We start from the raw sequence: 27,735 nt of genomic DNA on the forward strand, positions 1-27,735 counted from the left end.
AACTTTCGGTCGGAATTTTCTACCCGTATCGTTCTTCCATTTCACTGCCACTTCGTTTCATATCCGGCACATCGATTTTCGATGGAATAATGCGAGGGACTGGTTTTCGGCCGATGTCGTCGTTGTACAGATGATTGTCAGATCGTTCCAGATCATCGTTCGACATCTTAACTTACCTTATCAAGATGGAAAATCATGAGAAAAATTCTCTCCTGATTTTTCTCGACCATCCCGATAACGTTACCATTAATTTCAAAAATGTTGATCGTTTACAATAATCGATTCGAATAACGCTACCTTAGCCTACCTTATCAAGATGAAAAATCATGAGAAAAATTCTCTTCTGATTTTTCTCGATCATCTTGATAAGTTAGGCTAAGGTAGCGTTATTCGAATCAGTTATTGTAAAGGATCAACATTTTTAAAATTAATGGTAACGTTATCGTTAACGGATAAATTGTTCTCTCTAACGAATAATCGTTATCGATGATTTTTTTGGCTACTGTTAAATAGTATCGATAACGTATCGATAACAGGCTTCTTTTTACCTGTTTCGCGAACGAATAAAAGCGACACGAACTTTCCGAATCAAGTTCGATCCAAGGTGAATCGCTTAATTTAATCGAAATATCCTATTGCCTTAAATAACTCTACCTTATTCTATTGATCACGAAAAGGAAAGACGTTGGAAATGAGAAACGGAAGTACGAAAGGAAAAGCGAAAATTAGAATTGCCTCGAAATTCCTTAGGCGGCGTCGAGCGCTCGTTTCTTCGTCCGCCAAGGTGAACGGATACGTATCGAAAGCGAGCGTAATTGTCATCGAGACAAAACGTTGTTATCGGTCCGTATAAAGTGTCGGCGAATGCGCAATGATTCATTTATGAGGTTCGCACGAATAGGCGATTGTACGTGAAATCGGTCGATCATTTACGAAAAACGGCGATCGGGAACGTGAAAGAATCACAAAACGCCGGGGAAAATGGTATCGGTGGAATTCAAGGGCACGGATAATGGTAGCGGGGTGAGGTGGTAGAGGTGAACGTCGACCGCGAATAAATCGCGTTTGAACAATTCCGGGAAAGTTCGTGCCTCGTTCTTTGCTTCGAGTGTTTCAGAAACTTTGGAAAAGTCGATGGTTTCTACTATTCTTCGCCGTTTTCTTTCTTTTACTGTTATAATAATGTAAACGAAGAACAAGAACTGCAGGAAAACGAGTTTGACCATTTCGCAATTTCACGACGAATATCTGATATTATGACAAGTTAAACGTTTTAAATTACAGGTTTTTGTCGCATAATTGACTTTAACAATTTTACAATTCCATACCAAACAGCAGAACGAGCTGGTCCGTGATTTATAAAATTTATATGCGTAGAATTTAACTTGTGTCTTATTATCGTTAATTTATCGTCTAGACTGCGAGTATTCGTGCGAGTGTATATTTTTACGAACACGATCGAAAAAATCGTCTGGATCACTGGATCGCTGGAAAAAAAAATCCAACTGGATTCGGATGGTGTTACAAAATTTCCCAATTTTTGCCTCGTGCTTCTCTGTACCAAGGATACGCAACACCGTCTGAAAGAGCTATCTATGTAAAACATGGCAACAAGGTCATTTGTAGAAACGTGGAGGCGCAAGATACGTAGGAGACACACGTTTAAGCACGGGATAACCGTTACAAAGTCCTTATCTCTTCCTTTTCGTGTATCTCTCGAACGATGGCAGCGCAAAATGTCAAAAACACGTCGATGTTGGAAGGCATTCGGATGTCTGCCAGCCAGGAATAGAGGTACTTGCAAGAGCATCGTGGAAAGGAATACGAACACCGGATTCCTTTTCCGGGAATCTGGGAATCCATGGAATCCCGCGATCGTTCGCCCGTGTGAATTCCACACGGGAACATACACGCGTGCGTACGTTGCACACGCCGTGGAAAAGATTTACGATCCTTTTCCAGCGAGTGGAAAGCCGCCCTTGCAGCGTGCCCACGGGACTAGTTATCGAGCCTCGGATCGAATTTGAATAAGTATTCGAATAAGTATTCAGTGGGATGGCACAGAATGTGGAAGCAGTTTCGCGAGAAAGGCCGTGGATTTTTCAGGTTACGACGTCTGTCGTTCACCTTGCGGACGTCGTCGCCCTTTTTCATCGCGTTACGCGCGCCATTCAGAACAGGTCGTTGTTCATTCTTACGTTCTAAGTGCCGTTTACACGGTGCTAAGCCGCTGCGCTGATTCCGTTGCCCGAGGATAACGAACGCGAAACCGAGGATTTAAAGGTTCTAACTGGCGGTGCCGCGGGTGGTCCTCGAGTTGGCCAACCAGCCAAAAGGAAAATAAGACGAATGCGAGAGACGTTGAAGTAATTATTTCAAGAAAAACTCTACACCTTTTCTTTCGTACATCCGTGACCTGGAGACCGCTGTTACGAAGAGAGTAGAATTTAGTGAAAAAGATTGAAAATAAGGGGAGGTCCACATTATCGTGCCCTTGGATATAAATTTTGTTTTGGGTTACAAGGTCTAGAAACAAAAGAGCTATAAGTAGATTTCTATTGCTTTTTCTTGTAGCCTCCGGCTAGAGCTACACGCCAAGCTTAACTTTTTGCTAATGTCCTTTGCTATAAATATATAAACGTGCTCCCTATCGTATTCTTATTGTATCGTAACACTGAAAGAGCGAGGATTTGGATCGGCATACACTATACCTGTACTTATATATATATTTTTCTATTTCAAATTCATCCACTCGTCCTTCATCATCGGCCAACCTCGACGGAAGAAAAGATATTTTCTCGCGATTTGACGCTAATTTTCCTCGCATCTATCGAAGCAAACGTTTAAGACCGTCTCGAATCTCGTATCGAACTCGTCAATTCATTTCGGTTGGCCAGTTCGGCTCAACTTGTCTATATCTATGGAAAGTTCTTACTCGGCACACGGTCGGACGCTCGGTTGAAATTTGGTGAAACTTAACGAAGCGATGCAAAAGTTGCGGGCTGATAAGAACGAGCAATTAAAACCGCGAGGGAAGGAGGAAGCTCTTATCAGAGCCACGTATCCTCATTGTCGCTCTGGATCCATAGCATTTGTCAGGGCCACCGGTATATCCTTCGTGGGTACGATATGCAAAACGTTAACCCACATTTCGCTGATGTATAAATATTTATCGGCGAAGAAGCCAGTTTCGCCGAAACTAACCAAGCCTCGCGGTAAATAAGACGCATAGATCGGGCAATCGGTGTCGGTTACTGTCGGTGACTATAGGTGCTGGTATCGATACTGTAGCCTCCTTGAAACGATACATCTTATTTCAGCGACGAACAAAAGCTCAGGATGTCTGTGAAATACCAGTCGACGTACTCGTTAACGTCGGTCGAGTCAAATTTTACCACGTGCAAGTTGTAAATGTAATTCGATGTTCGCGTTAACTTTCCAGTCGAACGTGCAACTACGACAGATGTTGGTGTACCTTTATAAACTTATTTAAAAGATACACGCGGTTGTTTGTCCGGTAACCGAGCCGAATATCTGTTACTTTGTTCACTGATGAAAATGGTCTCCGGCGAATATCCTTTGAAACGTTGCAATGATGTAAATTACGCATTGGTCGGTTTTGAGGTCGGTGGTCGCTTGGACACGTTGGCCCTGTTGCCTCTTTGTTGGCGGTTCTGTCTTCTTTGAAGCTCTCTGTGACACGATCGTGCAAAACAAACTGCTGGAATTCGCGCAACTTGTCAGCTGTCTCTTTGCTTTCCCCAAACGTAAATGTTCAAAAATATCCCCAGACTGGACGTTGCACGACTCGATCTCGTTTTCTCGCTTTAACTCGTTCGTTGTGCAATTTTATTGTTTCTTTTCGATACGATGGTATTTAATCGCTGAATGTATTCAATCGATACGATCGATTGTTTTTATTAATAGACCGAAGAAGAATTACCAGTTAAAAGATTAGAAGCTCGTGTTAGTTGGATCAAGATGCGCAATTTGCATTGCAATTCCTACGTCATACATCGAACGTAACGGTAATTGATGGAAATAGACAAATATCAAGTAGTGGAAGTTTACTTGGCAAACTGGATGGAGAGATCGAACAGCTGTCAATTTTATGGTAGCTGGTAATTTCGTGAAAACGATTCCTCCAATGACAGTCCATGAATCTAGCAGCTCGCTTTACGACCTCGTAAAGTCCGAGTTTAAGTTTAAGTTTCATTATCATCGTCGAACGTACCAAAGAAAGTATCTTCCCTTTATACGTTCGTTTTGTGTCGGTTTTACAATCGAGCAATTTCCAAAGGATCGCGTACCTTCGATCGAATACGCAATTTCCTACGAAAACCAATGTCCAATCGTGTTTCATCGTTGAAGAATTTCGAAATGACGCCGCCTCTTTCGCTATGCGTGATTTAACGCCGGGACTTTGTTTCCAGGATCGTAATAAATTTCTCGGCCACGTTTTTCTTTCTCACCCGTTGTCATCTAACGTCGGTTAATCCTTCGCAGACGGAAAGCGATAAATTTAAAGAAGATCCTTGGAGGAAGCCAGCGTTCAAGGTTGTCGGTTCTTTTTGAAAATCCTCCAAGTCTGTTGATCCTTGCCTGGTGCGAAGCCCTAGACGGTTTTATCCACGTTTTTCTTTTCTTCGTCTCCCCTGTGCTTTCATAAACGCGAAATGATAGAGAGAGAACCGAGATCGTCGGAGGATGTCGGCAAATTTTTTAGCAGCAAGACTAAGCAGCGCTTTCAAGGGAAATAAAAAGAGAGGAAAATGGAAAAGGAAGAAACATTTTTACCTATTAAAACGGCGATGTTAGCTATTATACGTCGTTATTTTTTCTTAAAATAAGAAACTTGCATCGAAGAATTCGAGGTTTTTGCGCGTGCAAGTTCTGGTGTATTTTCGATTCGATAAATTGTTCGGAAATTGCTATATTCCTATAATCCTCGGGATTATCGGCTTTTGCTCCCATAAATTGTACGAGTGCTTAAAAAGCTAACAGCTCGTGGGAACAAGTTTGAAGAGCGGATACGAAAGAGCAAAATTCCATATTTCCATTCGATAACAATTTGAATTTAATTTCTAATCCTCGCGTTCGTGGTCAAACTTTCGTCGCCGTTGCCTTCAGAATTTATTTTATCCACAAAATTTTATCTCTGATAAAATACAAAGTTGGTCGAAACGGTCAACAAATGTCGTCGCTATTATGTACACGGCGTATATGGACAAATTTCATCCGATCGTTTACTTCTTATCCGGCCGTTGGGAATTTCTGCAGCAAGGGACATTGTTCTTTTGTAACGAACGAAACTCGTTGATCGAACCGCGAGGAAGGCACTGCCATTGTTCATGGGATCGATATCCGTGAGAAGTTTGATGACGAGTCGCGCATAAAATGGAATTTCGTTCGTCGAATTGAAATTTAATCGACACCGTTAATCTCATTATCAGTCGATGTTGTTTTACGTTCTCTTTGTTCCGAGCTTGCTTCATTGTCTTCGTTCTCACGTATTTTCGATTTGCATAATTACAATCCCTTCATCGTTCTTCTCATGACACGACGCTCTCAAGGTCCCCTTCTCTTTTCCGTTGTGTCGATTCTTTTCAAATGCTTTGCTCGATCGCAGAAAAACAAAATCGAAGATTTTGCACCGGCGTATTGCCAGGGGATAATCGAATCTCGTGATTGGCCAAGCACGTTGGATACAGTTTTATTCAGCAGGTTGGTCGAGTTTCATAGCAGGGATGTTAAAAGACGAAAGGGAAGGAAAGCGAATCGACGTTTATGTGCGCGTCCTCTTGGCACGTTTCCATCGTGTACCGTTGAGCATCGAGAGAAAAGGAAATAGCGCTTTCTGGGTGGGCCTTAATTAACTTGTTCCTTTGCATACTTGAATACGCTCGAGCGTGACTACGTTCGCAAGTTTGCCGACACTGACTTTCATTTACCGTCGTGTCGAAAATCGTTTTAATTGTCTCGTTTGATTTTTATCTTCGCTTCGTTAGCGTAGCTTCGTCGGTATCGTTGCTCCTTCCGTTTCCCTATCCAGTTCAAAGGTTCGGAGAACGCTTTAACTTTGTTCGTTCCTGATGACAACTTTAGTTGCCAATAACGGTAATACAAACGTCAATAATATTTTTCTATTTACGTAATAAATGTTTTTCAAAATGATGGAATTTACGGAGAAGGTAAAAGGAGAACTTGCAATTTGCATGGAAATATCTTGTCACGTATCTCGAAGCATAGGGTTCGCGTATGGCGAGCATGCATGTTAATAGAAGCGAAAATTCAAGTTTCTGGAAAGGAAGGAAACGAAGCGTTCCGAAGGGTTTCGAGATTTTATAGCTTCGCGACCTCTGCACGAAATTGCCCTCTTTCTGTTTGCGCAAGCTTTCTTCCGCGTCTGATTTCCGCAGATACTCACGTACTTTTTTACCAAGATTTTTCTCTCGGCGGGACTGAATAAACAGGCGGAGTCTCTGCGTGATTCTCAGGTTGTTTGCGTAGTAAATTAATGCCCTCCTAAAAGACGTCTTCCGTTTTGTGTATGAAGATGCTTAGATTAGAAATGGAAAGTACATGTTGAAGGGAGAACGCCTCGTGTTATCAAAAAACAGGAAACATAAATATTTCTATTTAGACAACAATTCCGCGTTAAATGAGAATTTAAATATTTGGAAACTCGTTGGTTCGCGTTTTAAAGTTGAATTTTTTGCTAGCGGTGAAGTTGTGAACGTTCGAAAAAATTTGCATCTGCTTTTAGATACGAGATAATTTTCGAAAATATTAAAGAATACGCTTTGCATTCGAAGGATACGTATTCAGCAACGTACAGGTAGAAGGATAACCGAACAACGAGACTTCGCGTTAATCAACAGCTTCTGGAAGTTGGTTTCATTACTGCAATTTCAGTATCAACGCGAACTCACGTATTATTTCGACTTTTCGTTTGAGTTACTTTTACTTGATTCGTTCTATAGGTTTTCCAAGAAAGATAGAACCAGAGTGACGTCTGAAAGAAAATGCAAACATCTTTCCGTCTAACTTGACATTATACTTGCAAATTCCACCATATACATCGATGTGCAAATTTTTCATCCGATAAACAAGCATTGCGATAAGCATCGCGCAATTAACAACGACGATGAAAATATTACGTCACGTATTGTTGTAACCACGTATTTCGCATAACTAGACGGCAAACAGACAATTTCCTAGTCATCGAACGATCGTTTCTTCGCGAATGGGAATTTTACGCAATGCCATTCGACGTTTAATCTAATCTAATCGATCGTTACGTTTTCGTTTTTGTTTCAGATCGTCAGACCACTCGGGAAACAATGGCCTTCGATTCTACGGGAAATAAAATTCTACGGGCCGTCTGAGATTCCGGGCAACTTTCGCGACCAGAAGGTATTAGTTCCTCGAACTCTTCGGTTCGCCTTCGAAAGTTGTTCGAGTGGTGAACAAAGAACAAGAAGAGGAACCGTTGGACGAGGGACGACGAGCAAACAAAAAGGGAAGAAAGCAGAAAGGAAGGATCTTGCCAATTACTGCCGCTCTGGAATAAGGTAAGTCAACCGCGTTTTCAAATTTTCAACAACTTCTCCGATATCATCCGAGTAACTACCGTCGAGCCACCCTTTATCCTGTTGTAGAAAGTTTGCTTTTTCTCCCTCCACGATCGGTATTACGTTTCTTATCGGCTATTTTCTCTCGTGGATTAACGTTTTGTCCCGTTCTCGCTACTGCCTCGTTTCCCAGACTCTTACGAGTTTCTTTAATTGAAATTCGCGGAATTTCTTCGCGTTTCTTTTCATAATACCGATACAGAGGTGACGTATTTTATACTTTGATTCTTGCGCCTCGATATCGCGAGTTTCTCTCTGTTTTTGATTTCAATTATTACGAGAAAATGAGAATTAATATCGTAGGTATTTAAAAATTCTTCGTCGAATATAGGAAAATCGAATAACAACGATTTTACCGAAATACTCGTAAACGGAACAAAGTTTTCTCTCCTTACGATATAACATAGTTGCGATAAAGTTCTTTCGATCGTTACATCGCACTTTTACGCATCGTTCGAACGTCTTTGCGTTCGCGTATCGTCTGCGCGAATTTAATCACGCGAGTTTAAGGTCTCGGGGTTTAAGATCGTGCTTAAGAGAGAAAAAGCTTGAAATAGCGCAACGAGTCTGCGCCGAGGGACAATCTCGTCCTCTTGGGTTTCCGATGTTGACAACTATTGACTCCATTTGTCTCCCTCGTTGTCCCATGTATCTTACTTTATGCTAACGTTTCGCACGTGATGTTCCAACGATAGCCGCTGTGGGTCACGTTTCTTACGAGTGCACTTAAGCTGCAAGGTCTGCCGCTCGCGTATAAGAATTTGTCGCAACGCTGGAATTTCATGGTCTTTATGAAGTAAATCTCCGCTAAGTTGATTTTGAAAAGTCGACCGGCCAGCTTACGCCTCTCAGCAAACACTGTCAGCGTCTTATCGCGTTTCTGCGTCATTGTATTCAGCCTGGCTGCTTTACGTTTTATGCTGTGTATCGAAGCAACATCTAAAATGTTATTCTCCGATGATAAATTTATTAGCAAGAGAAAGCGTCAAACGTTATATTTTGAATCTGATGTTAGAATCCTCTTGTACGATAATTTACCTCGTAATTTCAGTACGTTGTATCTCCCGTACAACGTTGTACTCTTACAACGTGATTTCGCTCTAGCACGAGTCGACGAATTGGAGAAAACGCAAACCGAAGATTTAAATATTTAAAAATTTGAATGCTTGAATATTGGAATATTTTACGAAATTGACAAGTTATAGGGTGCAGATTTCTTTTGTTACAATTTCGTTACATGGTTTACCATGTATTAGGTCGTCCGAAAAGTTTCTTTCGTTTTATAAGGAAATAATAGATGCACATTTTATCGAATTACGTATGATCCATATTCTTCTATCAAAATAAAGATCACAACGTTCGACAGATTAGGTTCCATGTTTGTATAAAGATGCGTCGTTGTAAAAGACGGGTCTGTAAAAGAAAGACACTTTTCGGACAACTTAATACGAATCGCATCGTATCGCTCGCAAAACGTTTTCAATTTCGGTATCCCATCGATTCCATTCGCACGATAGAACACTCGAATTCAGATAAGGGAGTTTCGATCTAGACAACGGAGAAGCGTTAGTACTCCTTGGAATCGATTCGAATTAATTTCACAGTTGCTCGCCTCGTGCAACAGCGGTTTAGTTTTTGGAGTTTCTGCACGTTCGATGTCTTTCCCCTAATATAAGAGACCCGAGAAATCTAGGGATTCCTCTCTCGGGATTTATGCAACATTTTTGCGGCAGCGCGGCGAGCCCGTATTCCGGTTGTTAGTTCTGTCTTAGCTAGTGCGGTGGAAGTGCCAAGCGAAATGGAGAGCCCTCGACGATCTAAAAATGATTTCCACCAGCCAGAAAATGCTTCGTTCTACATCGTGGTAGGATTATAATAGAGTTCCTCGAGCAAAGGAATCGAGAACAATTCCAAGTACCTTGTATTATCGCGACGTTTCTCGCTTCCTCTTGTGTGACGGTATTTTATTTAGAATATTCGTGACCTTAACGCTAACGTTACCAGGCCTTGTCGGACGAAGAATTGACATAAAGTTAGACGAACGAAAGAAATAAATAATACTTTCTTACATTAACCCCTTGGCCTACGCGCCTATCTGCCGATCTGCCATAGTAAGCAAGAAGTTTGGTCGCGCGCTGTGCCATTCATTCGTTCAGCCTTGTGCCCGAACTGGCGCAAAATGTATACTTCTTATGACATGTATATTTAGGGGCTACAAAAGGAATTGTAAAATAATAAACATCGTTTGAGGACAAATAGTGTTTTTAAGATGTCTAGGGCGTAATCACGATCAATTGATCAGTTAGCAAAAATAATTTATTATTTCAAAGTGGATAATGAACAACTAGCAATTTGTAAATTACCACGCCAGACTCGTGGGTTCCGCTTATGCCACAAATTCTTTACCACGAGTCTCGCTCGTGGTTAAAGGTCAAGGGGTTAACAAAAATTGAGAAATGGATCGATCAAATAATATAAGAATTTGCATAAAGTTAGATGAACGAAAGAAACAACAGCGAATGTAGAATTTTAAATTAAATTTTTAGACAGATCGTTTGACCAGACCTGGTAAAGTTAACGTTAACGATAAGTCGCTCTTCTAGTCGCTACAAGTATCGTTTTCGTCGTGATTACGAAACGAAAGTAACGAATATCATTGAAACGTTAAAAGTTGAAAATTTCGAAAATAGCGGTAGGATTGAAAAACGTATGTAGGATTCCTCAAGGTACGAGCGATTACAGCGAAATACATTTTCTTCAAGTTATAGATATCGCGAGTGATTTTTATCTATTTTTTTATCCAGACCGTTTTAACGAAGGTTATACGAAACTTTATCTTTAAATAAGATATACGCAGTTAATTGCGATTAGATTTGCTGTAATGTATTTGTGACAGGAAGGTTTTTCAGAATATAGTCGATCTTGTGGTTGTTCAACGTTAATTTAACGTTGTTCAACGTTAAGCTTCCCGATTTTTTGATAAAAGTGGAAGTGCAAACACGAAGAATACAACGTAAAATGATATGTAAGAATGATTAATGATCACGTAAGAATTCATAAAATGGTACGCGTTGGAACGAACTGAAATTTTGTCGTACTTCGTGATATCAAATGACACAGAGAAATAATTCAATCCTCGTTACCGCATTGAAAAAATTTACACATTTTTAGAATTTTCTATTATATATAATTCCCTATTATATTATATTATATTATTATACTCTTTGGCGAGAATTTCGGTATTCGAGAGCTTGGATTACACGTTCCAAGCGTGTTAATTAAGAAAAAACTATGATAATTAAAACTTGCTTTAACGAAATTAATTCGAATAATAATTATATTTCAAGCTATATTCGTGATATTTGACAGACAAATCCAACGAGTTAGTAATTTTGTTCGAATAAAGTTCTCCTATAGCGTAACTTTACGCTGTATTAAATATTAGATCTCGGAACAGACTGCGATAAGAAATACTCAAAGACATTGATTGCACATTGAGATATTTATTTTCGATCGTGAAGCGGTAGATTACACGGTACATAGATTAATTATACGTCCTGTTTTGCTTGTTTTGCTCTTCATAAATCGGCCAATTTAAAAAAAAAAAAGAAGGTTCTATTCAACGTTTTGAAATCTCGCGTAAAGTTACACAATCGATATTTATTATAGAGGAATTTTATTGAAATTTCAGAATGTTTCGTGCAACGCACGTAATATATTTACAAAAGATTTCTACCAACGTTGGAATACTTTCCTAAGCTACACAATTGCCCAAGCAAATATACTTTCCGATTATTTTTATCGAATATTTGATTTATTTATAAGTTTCTTCTATCAGATCCACTTACCTCGGATACGAAATTGCAGGAATTCTCGATGAAAGTAGTTTCTACCCTATGGAAAGGTATCACGGTACAAACTTTGTTCTCCAAGTTTCTGCAATTCATTTCCTTCGCGGTGCACCTGCAGACCTGTACACACGTACACGCGTATTCTGATCGATTTGTGAGACTCTTTTCAACTAGAACAGACTTTGAGATTCCTGTGCTTTGCATCCTGCTTTCAGATATTCCTATAGAACCGATATCGGATGTTTGCTTCGCTATAGTATATCTGGAACTATTTTTCTTTAAAGGAAAATAGTTGAGACAGATCGCCGCGAATCGAATCGGTTTTCTTGCCCGGAAGTTCATATGGTTTAACATTGCGATACTTGTTCATCAATTTCGAGAAACGATCGTACTTCGCGAGATTAATCGGTCGTGAGGTCGTAAGTTTCTTTCGAGGAACGTTCGGTAGCAGCCACCATTTTTCTACGACATCGACAGTGGAAAAATACGTTTCCGCCAGGGAAATAATTACACTGGTTTTAGATAGAAATTGAAACGTACTTGTAGATATTTTATTCTTTTATCAGAGATACTTGTTCGAAATACGTTACATGTAAAAATGATGTTTCTCCTTATCAGAAGTTACTGGTAAAGATAAATTACATATAAAAATCATTCCTCTCGAGATAACTGCTTTATCTTCGATAAACCTATGTTTCCTTAAAACTTACAAAAATTAGAATTCCTTCGAACTATTATTCGTCTGTTTCGTAGCGTATCTGTACGAGTGTTTGCTCTGTCCTTTTCACCTGTACAAGGAACCATCTTTTCCAGAATTACTTTACAAATTACACATCTTTTATCTTATCTGTGTACAAAGAAAGAAAACTACCTGAAATCGAAGATTCCATAGAAAGATAAATTTACATACGTTTAACTTACATGCCTTTCTCTCTATTATCTTTATTGCTTCTTTCCTTCTTTCTTTTTTTTTTGTATTCTTCTTTTTTTACTCTTCGTGAATGAATTTTTCACGACTGAAAGATGGATAATGATTTTTCTCTCTTTCCATCGTTCTCTCAAAAATACGTACTATACGACGATCACTCGTATTATACAAGAGATTAAAGTATACATAACTGCAATAACATTGCATAATCCATTGGATAGACGATCGGTGCTTCATATAAGCAGAACATGTACTTATTCGTTCGAGCGTTTGTTTCGCATTGGCCGTTATTCGAAGCAATCTGAATGGAACATACCGATGCAAATACACGTTTGCACGACGATACGGTAGCCTGTTTACGTTGAAGATCGCGTTAAATAATCGTCAAGGCAATTCGCCGTGTAAGTTAATGCGAGCATGCAAACGAGCGGTGCACACTGTGCAAGTAAACAGCCATGCTATTAAGATAGCTGGGGAAACAAGAAGCAGAATCCACGAAACTCGCGCTCTACTTGCCTCGTATATTACATCGGGGATAAGAGTCGGTGAAGGGGAAGGGACGTTAAACGTCGCGCTCTCGTCACCACATCGTCGCAACAGACCATCCCCAAATTTTCCGTTAATCGATGTCCCGATACTCGATCGTTCCACGCACCTGCATATTCGGTATTTCAATATGCAAACGTCTACCGTATCAAAAAGGAACAAACTGTGCTATCCGAAACGTTAGAAAATACAATCGCTATATTACAAAAAGTTTATATAACGCCATAGAAATATCTTTGAAAGAGTAAATGTAAAGTTTACATTGATATTCTGAAAGAGATATATCGATTCTACGTAGAAAGTTATATTTGTTCGATCAAAGTTTGTAGAAATCGCGGAAAGAAGAGACGCGAGAGCTTTGCTCCGGTCGCGTGATCGCAGAGATAGACGCCTGATAAAATCACGTACCGGTACACGGCGGTATAAATCGATTCGTTATGTGGGCAACGGGTATCGATTATTATCGTAGGTTCGTGCCGATTTATTGCCGCTAGAACGCCCCGTTCCTCTTTGTTGGCGCCACTTTCTACAGGCGCTGCCGCGTGTGAGTGCACATCGCTCGTCGGCCGACTCGACGCGTTTCCTACGAGTCGCATTAATATTTCGCAGGTATGCGCCGCTGATTGCGCCGCTGTCCAAGAAATTCCGATAACGAGGAAGCGCGACTGGTACACGGAAGGACGTGCTGTAATCACTCGTGAGAATTTTCATAGGAAAACGTAATCGCGTTGAATTTCTCGCGGTCGTACTCGCGTAAGCGAGCGGCGGAAAATTTTCGCTGTTAGCGCCGTTTTTGATCCTCCGTTTCTTTACCTTTTCACCGTTCGGTATATGTGGACGTTGTCGAAATTACATCCAGTTTCATCCATTTATCTGAACGCAAAGAGATACCATTGTTCGAATCAGAAGTCGTGGATAGTGGGCAGAATCGATGAACTTCTATTATATGAACTGCTTGTCTCCGAGGTCGGATAAATGGGATTCTACTCTAGTTGGAGTTTCACAATGGTAACTATTATTGACTGATAAACTTTCTTATAAGAATGGAACGTTCTAGCGAGTAACAGATTACGGATATCTATACAGAATTCATATTTTGGTGAATTAAATTACAGGTAAATATTCTATTTTGGATATTTTACATAGTAATTAGCGTTAAATGGATATTTAGATGTTTGAAAAATTAATCAAATTATACTTTAAGAATTTGGGTAATTTTGGAAAGTGCCATTTTTCAGTAGCTCTAAAGGAAGTCGTCATCTTTTGTTTCCGGCCACAAGTCATATTTAATACTTGATATTTAATATGCACACTAATTTCCGGCATCTTTGCTTTGCATAGAATTTACTTCATTTCCGGCACTGGTTCGCAAGCCGAGCGTACCATACAAGAATATGGAAGAGCAAAAATTTGCACAATTTCGAGCTACCATTTTCTACTGTAAGAATTTACCATTATTACCAAAAGCAGTTTCTGCTGCTTCTCCTACCTTTGACTCCACCAGAGCTAAATAATCGATCCTTTCTCTGGAAATTGCTATGCACCTCGCTCGCCTGCAACATTCAACAAGTTGCTTTTTACCTTTAGTCTATCAACTTTTAGAGTTTCTTTCCTAAAGTAATTACACATGCTGTGCAACTACATATATCTGAGAAAGTTGTTCGAAATTTTTACATACAGTTGGAATTGTTAAGTTTGATAATTTCTTGATACGCAGGTACGCGCACCTGTACCGTACAACTATACTCATCTACTATTTATACGTTGCTACTCATACCTAGTTATTTAGTATAATCGGCTTCATACGTATACATAGGATAATTTTGAGTTAAAATAAATAATACCCAAGATATTATCCAAAGAATAATTATTCGCTGTATTATCATTTAATATAATATATTCCGCAGTAGAATATGTGAAATTGAAATTTATGTCTAAAATATTAGATAATTATCCTATACGTGTCTAATATCTGCTTGCCATTTAATTTCATACATTTACTGTCATTACCGTTTCTTATATGCCCACGTAATTCTACGGTATTATCACTTAAAATTAAAATCTTCGTCAGAACTTTACCTTTCTTGTTCACTTTCTTCCAACAAGAAATTAGTACTGAAGTTTGCATTTAAGCTTGATAATATCGCTTCGATATCTTTTATAGTCGTACGTCGATGCTGTAATATTCTACCGGAATCTAGCGGATCAAAGGGTAGTGCGCTAAAACGTCCGTTGAACAGCATAGCCGTTACGTTTAACACACGTTGGCGTTAAGTCTTGGTCGGCTCTACCGCATCAATCATTCAGGACTCTTCCTGCCTACGTGCTTCTTTTCCGTCTGAATAACTGCTCGCAAATAATTTATACGGTTGGCGAGTAATGGTTTCGAGCTAGTACAACATTACCAGCTCTCTTGTCTCGAGAAACTCTGATTCCTACTTAGCTGTTGAAACATCGTCAAACAATGCATACGGCTGTCCTGTTACAGTCGATAGTTCTATTTGCGTTCAACTATGTTGGATTATACGAAATTGTCGAAGTGGTCGTCGCTTCTAAGAAAACTCTACATCTGGTCTCTTAGTTTTCTCAAGAACCGAAGCCACCGACAGCGTATAGACAAAAGACTGCGTCGAAGGCAAACCATAAACAGTAGATAGGCGACGTTGGCTTCAGGGTTTTCAGTCATAGCGGATCTGGATCGGCTCAATTATATTCCGATTTGTATTTACGCTTCGATATTTAAAAAATATATTTGCTACCTTACAATTTATCCACAGAAACGAATATACAGTGAGATACAAAAAGTGCATGTACACCATCGTAAAATTATTAAATAGCAGTTGGAAAGGTTTCTTAAACATTTTGTTTGTAGTTTCATGCGAGGATTAGGGACTGGTAATTGAATAAATAGTTTAGAGAAAGTTACAAGAGCGACATCATAGGTGGAACGAAGCGTCTGTAGTAGACGTAAATTTGCATTCTCCCGCATTCAATCGTAAGGTTACAGATACGCGAATCTACGTCACTCGCATGCAAAGCGTTGAGTAGTTGAAATCGCAACCTATTGTCATGTAATTGTTCGCGCAAATTCGCTCAACCTTTAGCTGCTGCGATTTCGCGAGCGTGTTTCATACTGCTGACTGTCATACATCGTCTAATGTAGTTGACAATTCGTTAAGAAATTTCATTTTGCATCGAGCTCTCTCATTTCAATCAGAACGTGCAATATCACGACATTACGTCCGTATTTAAGCAACTAACGTATCGCGTTCCACCCTTGTTTATACGTGTTTGGATCGTTTGTACATTTGCTTCGTCAAAATGATAAAAGTAGAATCGTAATGTACTCTTGTAGGAATTTCAGTTTGTACTTTAGAAATTGAATGTTTTTATCAATATCGATTTAAATATCGATTTATTGAAAAAAAAATTTAGAAGATAAATCAATAAATGACGTACTTGTGACGAATCATTGGGGTGAATTAGTCCTGTAGCAAGAATATCGATATATTACGCAACTTGATTTTAAAGGGAAAATGAATTATTCGAAGGAAGCTAAAGTTACATAGATTCGAGTTTTCGTAATAAATAATATGCAAATATGGCCTACGTCTCTTGCCCCGCGAGAATCTTACCTCATAAGTAAGGCATTTACACGCTGTTTTAATACTATACGTAATCATCATCTTAACAGACAATTCTTCGCTTTATTCGCGTACACCTCGATTCACGTCTCAATTAATATTTTCTAATATGTTCTGATTTATAAATTACATTCTATTTCCACGAATGGTTCGAAACATACGGGTTTCTTTTTGCAAGAGTACAAATTGCTTTGTCGCAAAAAGGTCCTTAAAGATGTCTCGTCGAAGCATCATTTGCTACATCGAATGACGTCTTCCAGTTCGCGTAAAAATAACGAAAAAATTATTCCTGGAAATACAGGTTCGTTGCATTATATTTCGCCAGTTTTTTTCGCAACGAAATACGAAATTGGAAAACTCGAAACTCGAGCATATGGAAGAAAAACGTAGGATATTATATCTCATCGCGAATAACTTTTTCCAACGGCGGGTAAACGAAGGTTTGGCCGGAAATAATTCGATCTCCTCGGTTCACCCGAGGGTAGAAAGGAAAAATCATGCTCGTTCAGAATCTGCCGTGAAATTGCTGCAAGTAGCGTCGCTGATAATCAAGTTGGGCCGTAATTCGTGTTGTGTACAACGCTCCGGCGAAGTGAAAACGATGCGTCGCGCAGCAACAAGTTCATACGTTCGCTCGTTCGATCGCTATTCAACCGTGAGCGCGCGACTAAGGCCGAGATACCTTGCCTACGGTTTGTAAGTTTAATTAAACTGCGCGCGGAAGAATGTTCGTAAATTAATCTAACTTCATGCCGGGAATCCACGCCGATCGAATCTGTTTCTCCATGTCTGCCGATCTCTTCCGTTTAATTAGCATCGCTCTTGTTGCTATCGATACTACGTCTTCTATTAAATTGTAACGTGTTTGCATTTTTTAGATTCAGACAAAAGTTTCCTGTTTTATTTTATTATTTCATTACTTGGAGATCGTAAAAGAAAATGTGATCTATGATGTCATTTACCATGATAGGCTAGACTCCAAAAAGTCAATTGGCTTCTGCATGTATACAAATAGTTAATTAATTTCCATATGTTCTCTAATTGGATGCTAAAAGAGAACGATAAACCGGCAGATAACGATTCTGGTAAAACATTGTACACGATATGATAAATTAATTTCGGCTCGTTGAGTTTTTATACTCTTCAAAACGGATCTATTGTAACAAGGAAGAATAGAGTTGCTGATTAGTGTCAATTGTCCGTGTGTACGTTCAGCAAAATACGAATTAATCTCTAATCTGTTTCAAATGGAACATTGTACACTAATTGCACGTTCATCGATACTTGCGAGAGTCATACGATTACCAGAAGCGCATTTTACAATTTGATACTGCTTCCTTAAAAACATTATTAGTAAATATATTTTGATAGTAAAATATTTTTTATCGAAATTTCATTAAGAATTGTCGATCTGCCATTGATTGATTACATCGGAGAATTTGCAACGCAATAACACCCATGTTTCGAACTGTTCGGCATACAAAACGAATAAATTACGAATAAGACAGTGACTTGAGTGGAACAGTTCGTCGCGGAATCTTGGCAGAGATGTCCTGGATCTAGAAATTGACGTAGGTATGACACGATCCATTGAAAGCCATATATAGCGTTTTGGTTGAACGAATGAGATTCATGAGATGACATTTAACTCTTTTGCTTCGGATGCTGCTTGCTTGCCCGCGAGATGACCCGTGGGTACTAACGTCACTTATAGGCCGCATGCACGAAATGATCTGTGGGTATGGGCGCCGCATATAGGCGGCGATCACGCGACGAATCTTTTGTCAATAGGTGGTATTGACAAAATTCCGCAATCATTTAGCTTCCAACCTAATACATTGGATGACGAGGACTTAACTATCTACTAAACTGTCGTTAGATCAACGCGTATCTTCTGAAAAATCTTTCTAAGACCAAGAGTTTTGCTTCGCAAAGAAAAAGTTTCTAAATGTGGCACGAAAACGATACGAAAAACGATATTCGTAACATCGATGTAGTTGTAGCAGCACCGATGAAGCACAAAGAGCTGGACAGCTAATTTGTACCCACTAGCAATTAATTAACAGCCAACAAGAAATTCAAAGAAACAGATAATGCTAGACGAATTAAAGGCCAATCTATTTCCAGAGGCCGATTTTCAACCAAATTACTCCCTGTCCGACGAAGGATAGTACTTTTATACACTTTCCAAATCACCATCGAACGTATACCTGTATTCGAATTATTACCAACCAACTGCCACGCCACTTTTCTAATTTTCCATGCATTAACAATTGCAATTTTCATTTCGGCGCAATAGTCCAGCAGGGACACTCGAGCCGAGTAATGAACGGAACGAAAATTGTACATCGATCGCGTCCTAAGGAACAGTCTTGGCGAAGTCCAGCTGAGGAAACAATACGGTAGATGATCGCGTGACGCATACACACACACATGTACACATATACACGTACATGTAAACTGGTGGTGATCACGTGCACCGGGTGTCTCGTTTCACTTGCACGATTGTGGGGTTCCCTTTAATTATTGACCAACCCAGTGGACCAAGATGCACGCCACGTACAGGGGCTGGCTGGTGGTCACATTCGATCGTTACCATGGGAATCGTCGGTGTCGTGAAAGCTCAATTCTCTTGGCGAGCGAGCGTGTAGCTCCCGCGTTTCGTACCGTTATTACAAGACTAATCTAACTTCGCACCGTAAACAATATTACCTGCAACTTCGCTATACCACGAAACGAGAAACGCTGGCTGCCTGGCTGGCTGGCTGCCTGCATATACGAGGATTCCAAGAGTAAATTTAGCCGCTCGAAATAATTAGCGGTCCCTTAGGTTCTTCTAGTTTAGATGCCTAATAGAGACGTGTAATTGTTCGTTGGGGGCGTTGTCATGTCAAATGATTGGTCTTAAGGCGCGTCCTTGTCGATGCTCGAGAACAGTTCACGAACAGTTGATCGTCTGTTTGTCATCTGTAGAGCGAGGATGTTCGTTCGTGCTAATTTAATTTCGTATAAAAATTACAGTGTCGTCTGTGTGTTGCTTATACGAGACACGACTAGTTACTTGTTAGAAATTACTTTGCAAAATATGGCGTAGTAAGCTCGTGCACATAACAGTGTACTCGGAATAATATTATAATACACGAAAAGCGAATAAAGGATTAAAATACAACATCGGATAATAGGAAAATTTTGGTATTAAACCGTCTGGCGGTGTAAATTGGCTCGTGGTAATAATTTTCGTACAAATGCGATGGCAGAAACGTGGGTATACCGTCGGCATTGGCGAGCAAATGGAGAAACGTGATACTCGCGAGCTTCTATGTAGTTCATATGTAGTCTGCCAAGGTTCGGCTAAGTTATAGTATCTAATATAGAATCTGGTTCGCGCGTCGTGTCCTAAAGTTACACGCAAATCCTTTTTAATAAAACAAAAAAACCTCGTGCAACGGTTTTATACGAACATTAGGTTCTTTCCTATACCGAAAGTCACCCGTGTTAATTCCATTAAATGATTTCACCAGTCAAATAAAACTACTTACTCGATACATACTTTGTTTAATGTATTTTTTTTTTTTAATCTGAGCTTTAGAAACGATTTCTTAAACAGTTTTTACCGAATTAATAATTATAAGAGAAATAAGAGAGATAAAGGAAAAATAGTACGATATAAGAAAATACACAACGTTCGTAACGTAGATGATGTTGTTATTCTCTAAGTAGGTAGAGAGTTGCGACCGCGTATAACGATGTATCCATAGATCGGAATAAAAGTCAGTACATGAAATACTTCGTCCGCAAAAGGATTAACGATAATAAATGCGAGATATTTTATGTTGTCAACAATGGATCTTTTTAATATTCTTATTCAGTTAATATTCACGTAATATTCAGTTGCGCACATTGAAGATTAAATAACACGAGGTATTTCATTCGTAGCGTCGCACAAACAAAATTACACTGCGAGGTGTCTGATCTGCAAATGTGAAAGGGTTAAAATATTGATCGCGAATGTTGTGATTGAAAACACGCACGATGTATGAAATTCTAATTATTATATATTCGAGAGCGGGGAATATTGTGAAAGCAGGTTATTATAAATCTGAAAGCAGAGCGAATGTTTTAATATTATTATTTTAATAGAGAATGCAAATCTCTCGACGTACATTTGTATTTTAATATTCGAAAAGCAAAGGAATTACAAAAAAATCAAATTAATTTCATATATCTCTGATGTGCTTAAATTTCTTTCAGTACCTACAGTCAAGATAATTAATAACTTTTTGGTCAGATTCTATGTCGTTCTAAAGGCAATTTTGTAGAAACTCATTATCCAGAGGAAATTACGAACGTACGATCACATGCTAATAATTGGGAAACTGCTTTAACGTATTATAACACGCGTTGTGTAACTAGCAACGTTTCGAACATCTACATTTTATTTTTCCGCTGTTACTTCGTATTTCTGATCTGAAATTCGAACGAGGAAAGAAGACAAACAGAATTAAAACGCAGAATGTTTTACATCTGCGATGGAAAAATCAATATTTAACCCAGCAGATGTAACTGGTCGGTTTATTGCAGGTTGTGCTTTTCATTCGGACTGCAGAGGATATGAAAATATTTGCTCGCGAGTGGGAACTGTCAGAGAAAAAGGATAAAGAAGGTGGGTGTCGCGCACCACGCCATGTTACGTATCGTACTGCTAACAATAAGTTAAGCCCCGTTTATTCGTCGTAAACGCGGAACATCGTGCTATCTCGCGACAATTTCCCGATCCGGTTGCACGGGGCAGTTTACTTCCTTTCCATGGAGAACGAACGTCATCGTAAGTTCACCTATTCACAGTGATCTCACGCTGAGTTTGCTCAAGAATTCTCTGTATCCACCGTATCCACCAGATGTGTTCGCTGTGTATGCTTTAGCCACCGTATGATTTTTACGATCGCAATAAAGTTCGTGGGTCAGCGATATCCCTTTCTTTTTTTCACCTATTACGTTATTTTGGACGCCCGTTAAAAAAAAGAGTGACGTCACGCAAAGTATTTCTCTGTCTATATTCCGTGCAAACGTGTAATTTCGATCGATACCTTTTTCCGAATTAACTCCTTACGCCGCATCGTCTAAAATTATTTTACAGGGTTTTGTTCTTACAGCCTTTGGAGATTGCGTGAATGTCGTTTTTCTCTATTCGTCTCGTTTATTCGACCGATGTTCGAAACTTTCTTTCGAAAGTACCTAACATCTTGCGTTGCCAGTATCGCACGCTTATTCGTTCGATGCATTCATTCTGATTTACCCGTTGGAATCGCTATCGAACATGACGTTGGAACTAAAATTATCCATGACGTAGAACGCAGTTTAAATTACATAGTTAATTGTAAGTGAAAAGTGAAAAACTAGTCGATCGCGTATATTAAATTACAATAAATTTATTCGTACGATAATCATAAAGTACGGTACTCATGGTTCTTAAGTCTTATCCTATATCTAAGCTTGCTATGAGATGGTAACGTTAGCAATTTATGAACTAACGAACCTCAATATGTTATTTATCGGTCCACTTCGCTACGTTATAATTTAGCGCGATATGCGGAGATCGGCATATTTCGCATACAAGTCAGGCCCATAGTTCCAAACCTACTGGCCGTGCAAAATATGGTAAATCTACTTAGTCGCTACCTACGTCGCGGAACGCCCTCCATTTTTGCTAAAACTTAATTAAACTCCACACCCAATCGAGTTCTTCAGTTTCTTCGCTATTCGTTTTCGTTATAACACGAAATTATCGTACGCAACTTATAATCTCCTACAGGAATAGACGTCGCGATTCAACAGACAATTACGATGACTTATCATTTAACGTCGAACTAATACTTTAGGATAATTACGTTTAATGGTTGCTTATATCGCGCGAGGTCGATAAGTGAGCTTATTGAACGCCTTGATATCGGTGCGGTTCTCTATAGGTTGTCAGCCGATCGTGAACCAAGCGCATGAACCATTCGTGGATCGTTCGAGGTATACCGAAGACATGACCTGAAATTGGTCATGGGGTTTACGCGTAATGAAATTCTGATGAGAGTTGTACGCGATGGTCGCGCGATCAGACCAATCGATATTTTGTGGTCGACACGAACCGTCGAACGGAAATTCATATCCCGTTAGCCTCGAGGGTGTCGTGGCCCAGAAAGAAGATTGCGATCACCATCGTTACCTACTTCCTTTCGAAAAAAAAAAAAAAAAAAAACAGAAAAATTGAAAATTTGTTGGAAAATTGTTTGCTTCGATCATAGGTAAACTAGCAATTGGGAAATATCCTTTTCAAAGATCGTAAGATCTCGTTACAAGTCTTGTAAAAATCTTTACTTAAAATTGTAATTGAAACCCCAGTTGCGATCAAAGTCCTGCTTAAATCTTCCGATGCAAAGTAGCTTACGTGCTACGAGAAACGATTCCTTTGAGTTAGTAGCCTACCGAGCAACAATGTAAATGGATGCAAAGAGATTAGAAAATGACACAGGCAAAGAAAAATTGGGATCATGGAGACACCGATCCCGTTGTCGTTTAAGGGTTGAGGTGATTTAATATTCATGAACTTTTACGTACATGTCTCGTGGTTGGAAAAAGAATACCCTTCGTTTCAAGTTCCTTTGTTTCGTATAACAATAGGTTAGATCGCCGAGTTACACGCTACGTTAAGAGGACATGCTTGAAAGTTCCTTTACGTTGTCAAATGAATGGAAGAGATGTAAGGTACAAGGAACGAGGCTTCACGGAAACCTAAATGAAAAGGATCGCTATCGTCTGCTACAAAGTTCCTTGTCAAGGTACATTTGAACATGATCGCATAAAGCGATAGTTATCGAACTGACGTGCATCTATTCGTACGTTTTTCGAGAGAGTAATTTTGCTAATTGTTATACGAATATAAGGAAATCGGAGAGATACACGTTAGTTTGTATTACAAACTCTCGTTGTATCTCGTAACTCGCTTCGTTCGTCCGTATCCACTTAATACACAACGTCTCTTACTCTTCTACTTGTAGAGAGTAACTTTCATTCTGTGATAATTCATGCGATTCTGTGATATTTTCTACGCACGAAGGTGTTCGAATATTTATCGCAGAAGACCTTTTTCCGTATATTACGTACAATGAAATATGAAAATAGTTGGTAAAAGGCACATAATATATTCATGAAAGGTATCTACGAGTATTGGAATATTTTCGTGAACCCCTGTATATTCGCAGCTTTTTTCTCGATAGGTCGTATAAAATTGAGGAAATCACGAATCGGTGATGCGTTGAACAGCGTATTTAAGGGCAGGTCGAGCGACGAGAACGTTACAGAGAATTCCGGTGGAGAGAAATCAAAGACATCGATGGTAAAAAGAATGGAATTAGATAGAAATTGCAGCTGGTAGGTTGAAAATTGGTACGTTCGTACAGGGAGCGATCCGCTGGGAAAAAGAAGTTTTCTCGTCACGTTTTCTATGACCCTTCCCCTATCGGCCATTCGATATTCGTAATTACACGGCGCGAGAGCGTGCGGCCACCGTTTATAAGAGTTCGAGTTTTGTTCCACGCGGAACGTGGCCGGATATTCCCGGTGGCTGATTCGGATTAAATTATGAGTCAGAGTTATACCAACGCGCAACTTTGGAACTGATTTAATTGAACGTCGCTGCCGGATTACACGATTATTCCGTAAGGGATAAACTTGAGCTAAATGGATTTGCGTGGCGACCCTGTAAGTTTCGCGACGACCCCCGTTGCGTTTCCTTCGATCGTGTCGTTGTTCGTCTTGTGGAAACGATAGAAGGCGAGGGGTGTTGTTATTTTACTCTTAGAACGACTCTTACACAGGGTAAATATACAAATTTATGGCGTTACTATTTAAAATTGAAACAGATGTAACTGGTAAATGTGTCGATGAAAAGGTAGTTGAATGTACAAAATATATACGTATACTACTGGTAAAAGGTTGGAGCACCTACGTGTTCCAACGCGAGAACGACGAAGCGCATAGCGTACGCGCAAGCGAGCGAACGAGCGGGTGCGATTTGCCAGCGAATAATATAAATTTTCATTCATAAAAGCGGTCGACTGACCTCGCGAATGCAACACGCTTTTATCAGCCGTAATCTCGTAGTGCATTCGCCTGCCGAGTGGAATGATTACGCAACCGCTTGGCACGGCTGAATGGACGCGACCGACGCGACGTCGCGGGAAAACCGATTCTACGGTAGAACGTGCGACCGGTTCTCGTCAGTGGTCGATCCATTCGTGAAAATGTTTTCCTTCGTGCGAAAATGTCGATCGGTGGAGTCGCGGTTTGAGATAAGAATGACGGAATAGAAATTACGCAACTGAGATCCGTTTCTTTGTTACCATCGGGACTGTGGAACTTTTGGTTCTTGAAGTCTGTTAGACTTAGAAATATGTGCATATCTATATTGCCGCAACAGTTACGTTAGCTGTGATTTATGGTAGTCTTTTGACAAGAATTTTCTCTCGCGTTTTTATACGAGGATGATAGAATTGCTTTACTTGCTTTTACGCACTAGACGTTCGACAAATATTTGCCTTCGTTGCGTACTTCACGAACACGTGGAAAAATAGCACAGTCGAACGATTTAAATGTTAACCATTCCGAAAGAAGGATAGACCGAATAAACGACGGGACCATCAGCCTAATTGCATGACTACCGAAACGCTGGAAGAGCCGCAAAATTATTAGCCTCGATTAGCTGTGTCCCAACAATTTGTAGTTACACACGAGACAAATTATCCGAGATGACGAACAACATTACTGTCTTCTTTGATGACCGTTATGAATCATGTAATCGTATGCGATAGTGATTTCTTCTTTCGTCATTGATCGTACGCAGAATCTATAGCGTTCCCACGTAACATTCCCATTACTTTCATTGTATCTTCCATTGTACATTCTAACCAAATATTCGATTATATTTCCCCCGTATCAAAATTGCTTTTATCCAAAGTCTGCGTAAAATATTATTTCCGTTTCATTCAAATGAAATTGTCGCTTACAAACTAGTGTTAACTCTACTCTTTCAAATGTCAATCGTTCATCACGATCTTTATCAAAATATCTACATCTAACCTACATACCATCGTACATATCGTAGGCAAAGTTAAAGTCCTTTCTTTGCTGTTGGCTTGTAACGCATGCTAAATTAAATGAAATTCTAGCCGAGTAATTAATTATGTCGAAGTCGCGAAGCTTGGAAAATTCTCTATTAGACGACGGTAGTGAAATTTCACAGAAACTGCATTCACGGCGTTTCTACTTCGTAACAATCGTTGCTCGTAGCTCGCTAAGAAAGCCAAAGACGTCCAGCAACACGGTATTCTTCGTCGGCGACGTTAACGCACTTAGCCTCTACACTCTCCCTATTAAACGTCCGTAAATCATTTCTTGCGCGGCTTCGCAGCTCGCTCGTAAACGGCCCACGGCGACAGCGTTCTCGTCTAGCTAGACAATTTGTCACTTCCTTATCACTTGACCGGCTCTCCTTCCTTCTCTGTTTCGCTCGTGGCGCGCGTGCTCCGTTACCTACGCGCGTAAGAAACCGACCCGGCTCGAGTCCGCTCCACTCGCTCCAGAGAGCTCTATCGAAAACGGCAGCAGCGTCAATGCTCGCGAGCATCCTACGATCGAGCGTTATCAGGAACGCGGCATGAATGGTAACACCGCGCTGTTTCCTTCCGGCTACTGGCCTCGGTTATCGCTCTACCGCGCTTCGAAACTCACGACAAGACAAACATTCGTGACTATTCTTTTCCATTTTTCCATTTTCCTATTTTTCTATATCTCCATACTTCCATTTGTCCATTTGTCCATACGATCGGAGAGAGTCGGGTTGACTTTTCACTTTATCGCTTGGAAATGTTACAGGTTTCGTTTTAGGGTAGGGGGAACATGAATTTTTTTTCTTTTTTTTTTATAACAAGGAACGGAGTATTTTATGCGGTCGTTGAATATATTTGAATATATATTTGAAGGTTTTGGTTGAAATAATTGGACTTTATAATTAATCTCGTGTATTTTCTTTCGATGGTTTGGGGATGTTTTTGTAGGTTTTTAATGTTTGGTCTGTATATGGCAATGGCTGCCTAATAATAAATAAGAATCGGTAATTGTGACAAGCGATACACGTTATGGAAATACAATATCGCGTAAATCGTCAATTGAGCTTTATTGTTATTTATGTTCTTGACACTATGATTTAATTATATACGAAAATACGTAATTGCAGATCACTGTAAGTTCCACTCCATTTATGATGTTCCAATACAGCATACATGGTGCAAATATTATTTTGATGGACGTTCGCCTAATTATTGTGTAGATGTATCGTAACTCTAGCCAACGATGAGATCGAAATTATTCCATGTTTTACTCGTGCACGTATATTGCGGCCACAGGATTCGCTGTAAATTAGTTATAACGATATTTAGACCTTGTGATTGTTACGCGATATCGCGGGGATTTAGCGAATCCATTCGATACGGATTATTTGCAGGATAAGCTGTCATCGGTAGATAGCTAGCATCGTCAACGATATAGATATTCGTTTTTCGTCAAAAGTAATAAATGTGTTTACGTGCCTGTATTATTATTTTATGTCATTATGGTTTCATTTACCATGTTTTAAGATAAATTTCCTATCACTGATCGCGTTTGCTCCTCATCGAGACTACTTTACACTGTCGTCGTTTTTCTTCGCGTTCGCGTATCAAAGGTGTTGAAAAAAAGGTATTCGCGATCGAGCCGAAGAGCCGGTAGAAATCGCGAAAGACGCGAGAAGTTGTTGAAGTTGCGAGACTTTGATGATCTCGGTGGATCGTTCGCGATTCGACGACGCCCATGATAGAAGTAGTCGCTCTGCCGTAAGGAAAGAAATAAGAAGAAAAAGAAAACAAACGAAAAGAGAAGAAAAATAAAATATGTACACGTAGTAATGACGACGGTGAAGATGAGAAAATAATTGCTGGCGTTAGTGCAAAAGAACGCTGATGTTGCACCGTAATCCATTACGGTATTTAACAAGTTATATATAAATAATGAGTCTCGAAGAAGATGCAATGCTCATGAATGTATTTATA

The 27,735-nt window shown here is 39.7% G+C and overlaps 1 protein-coding gene across 4 annotated transcripts in view; it reads left to right on the forward strand.

Moving 5' to 3' along the window:
* Positions 1–27,735, forward strand: part of Pde9 (phosphodiesterase 9) — a 138,736-nt gene that overhangs the window by 32,306 nt on the left and 78,695 nt on the right. For all 4 annotated transcript variants that reach the window (XM_072019762.1, XM_072019760.1, XM_072019759.1 and 1 more), the window contains one exon: positions 7,321–7,574. The gene's annotated coding sequence lies outside the window, so the exon portion shown is untranslated. The remainder of the gene's footprint in view (positions 1–7,320; positions 7,575–27,735) is intronic.

This window comes from Bombus fervidus, chromosome 16 (assembly GCF_041682495.2).
Source record: "Bombus fervidus isolate BK054 chromosome 16, iyBomFerv1, whole genome shotgun sequence".
Classification (NCBI taxonomy): Eukaryota; Metazoa; Arthropoda; class Insecta; order Hymenoptera; family Apidae; genus Bombus; species Bombus fervidus.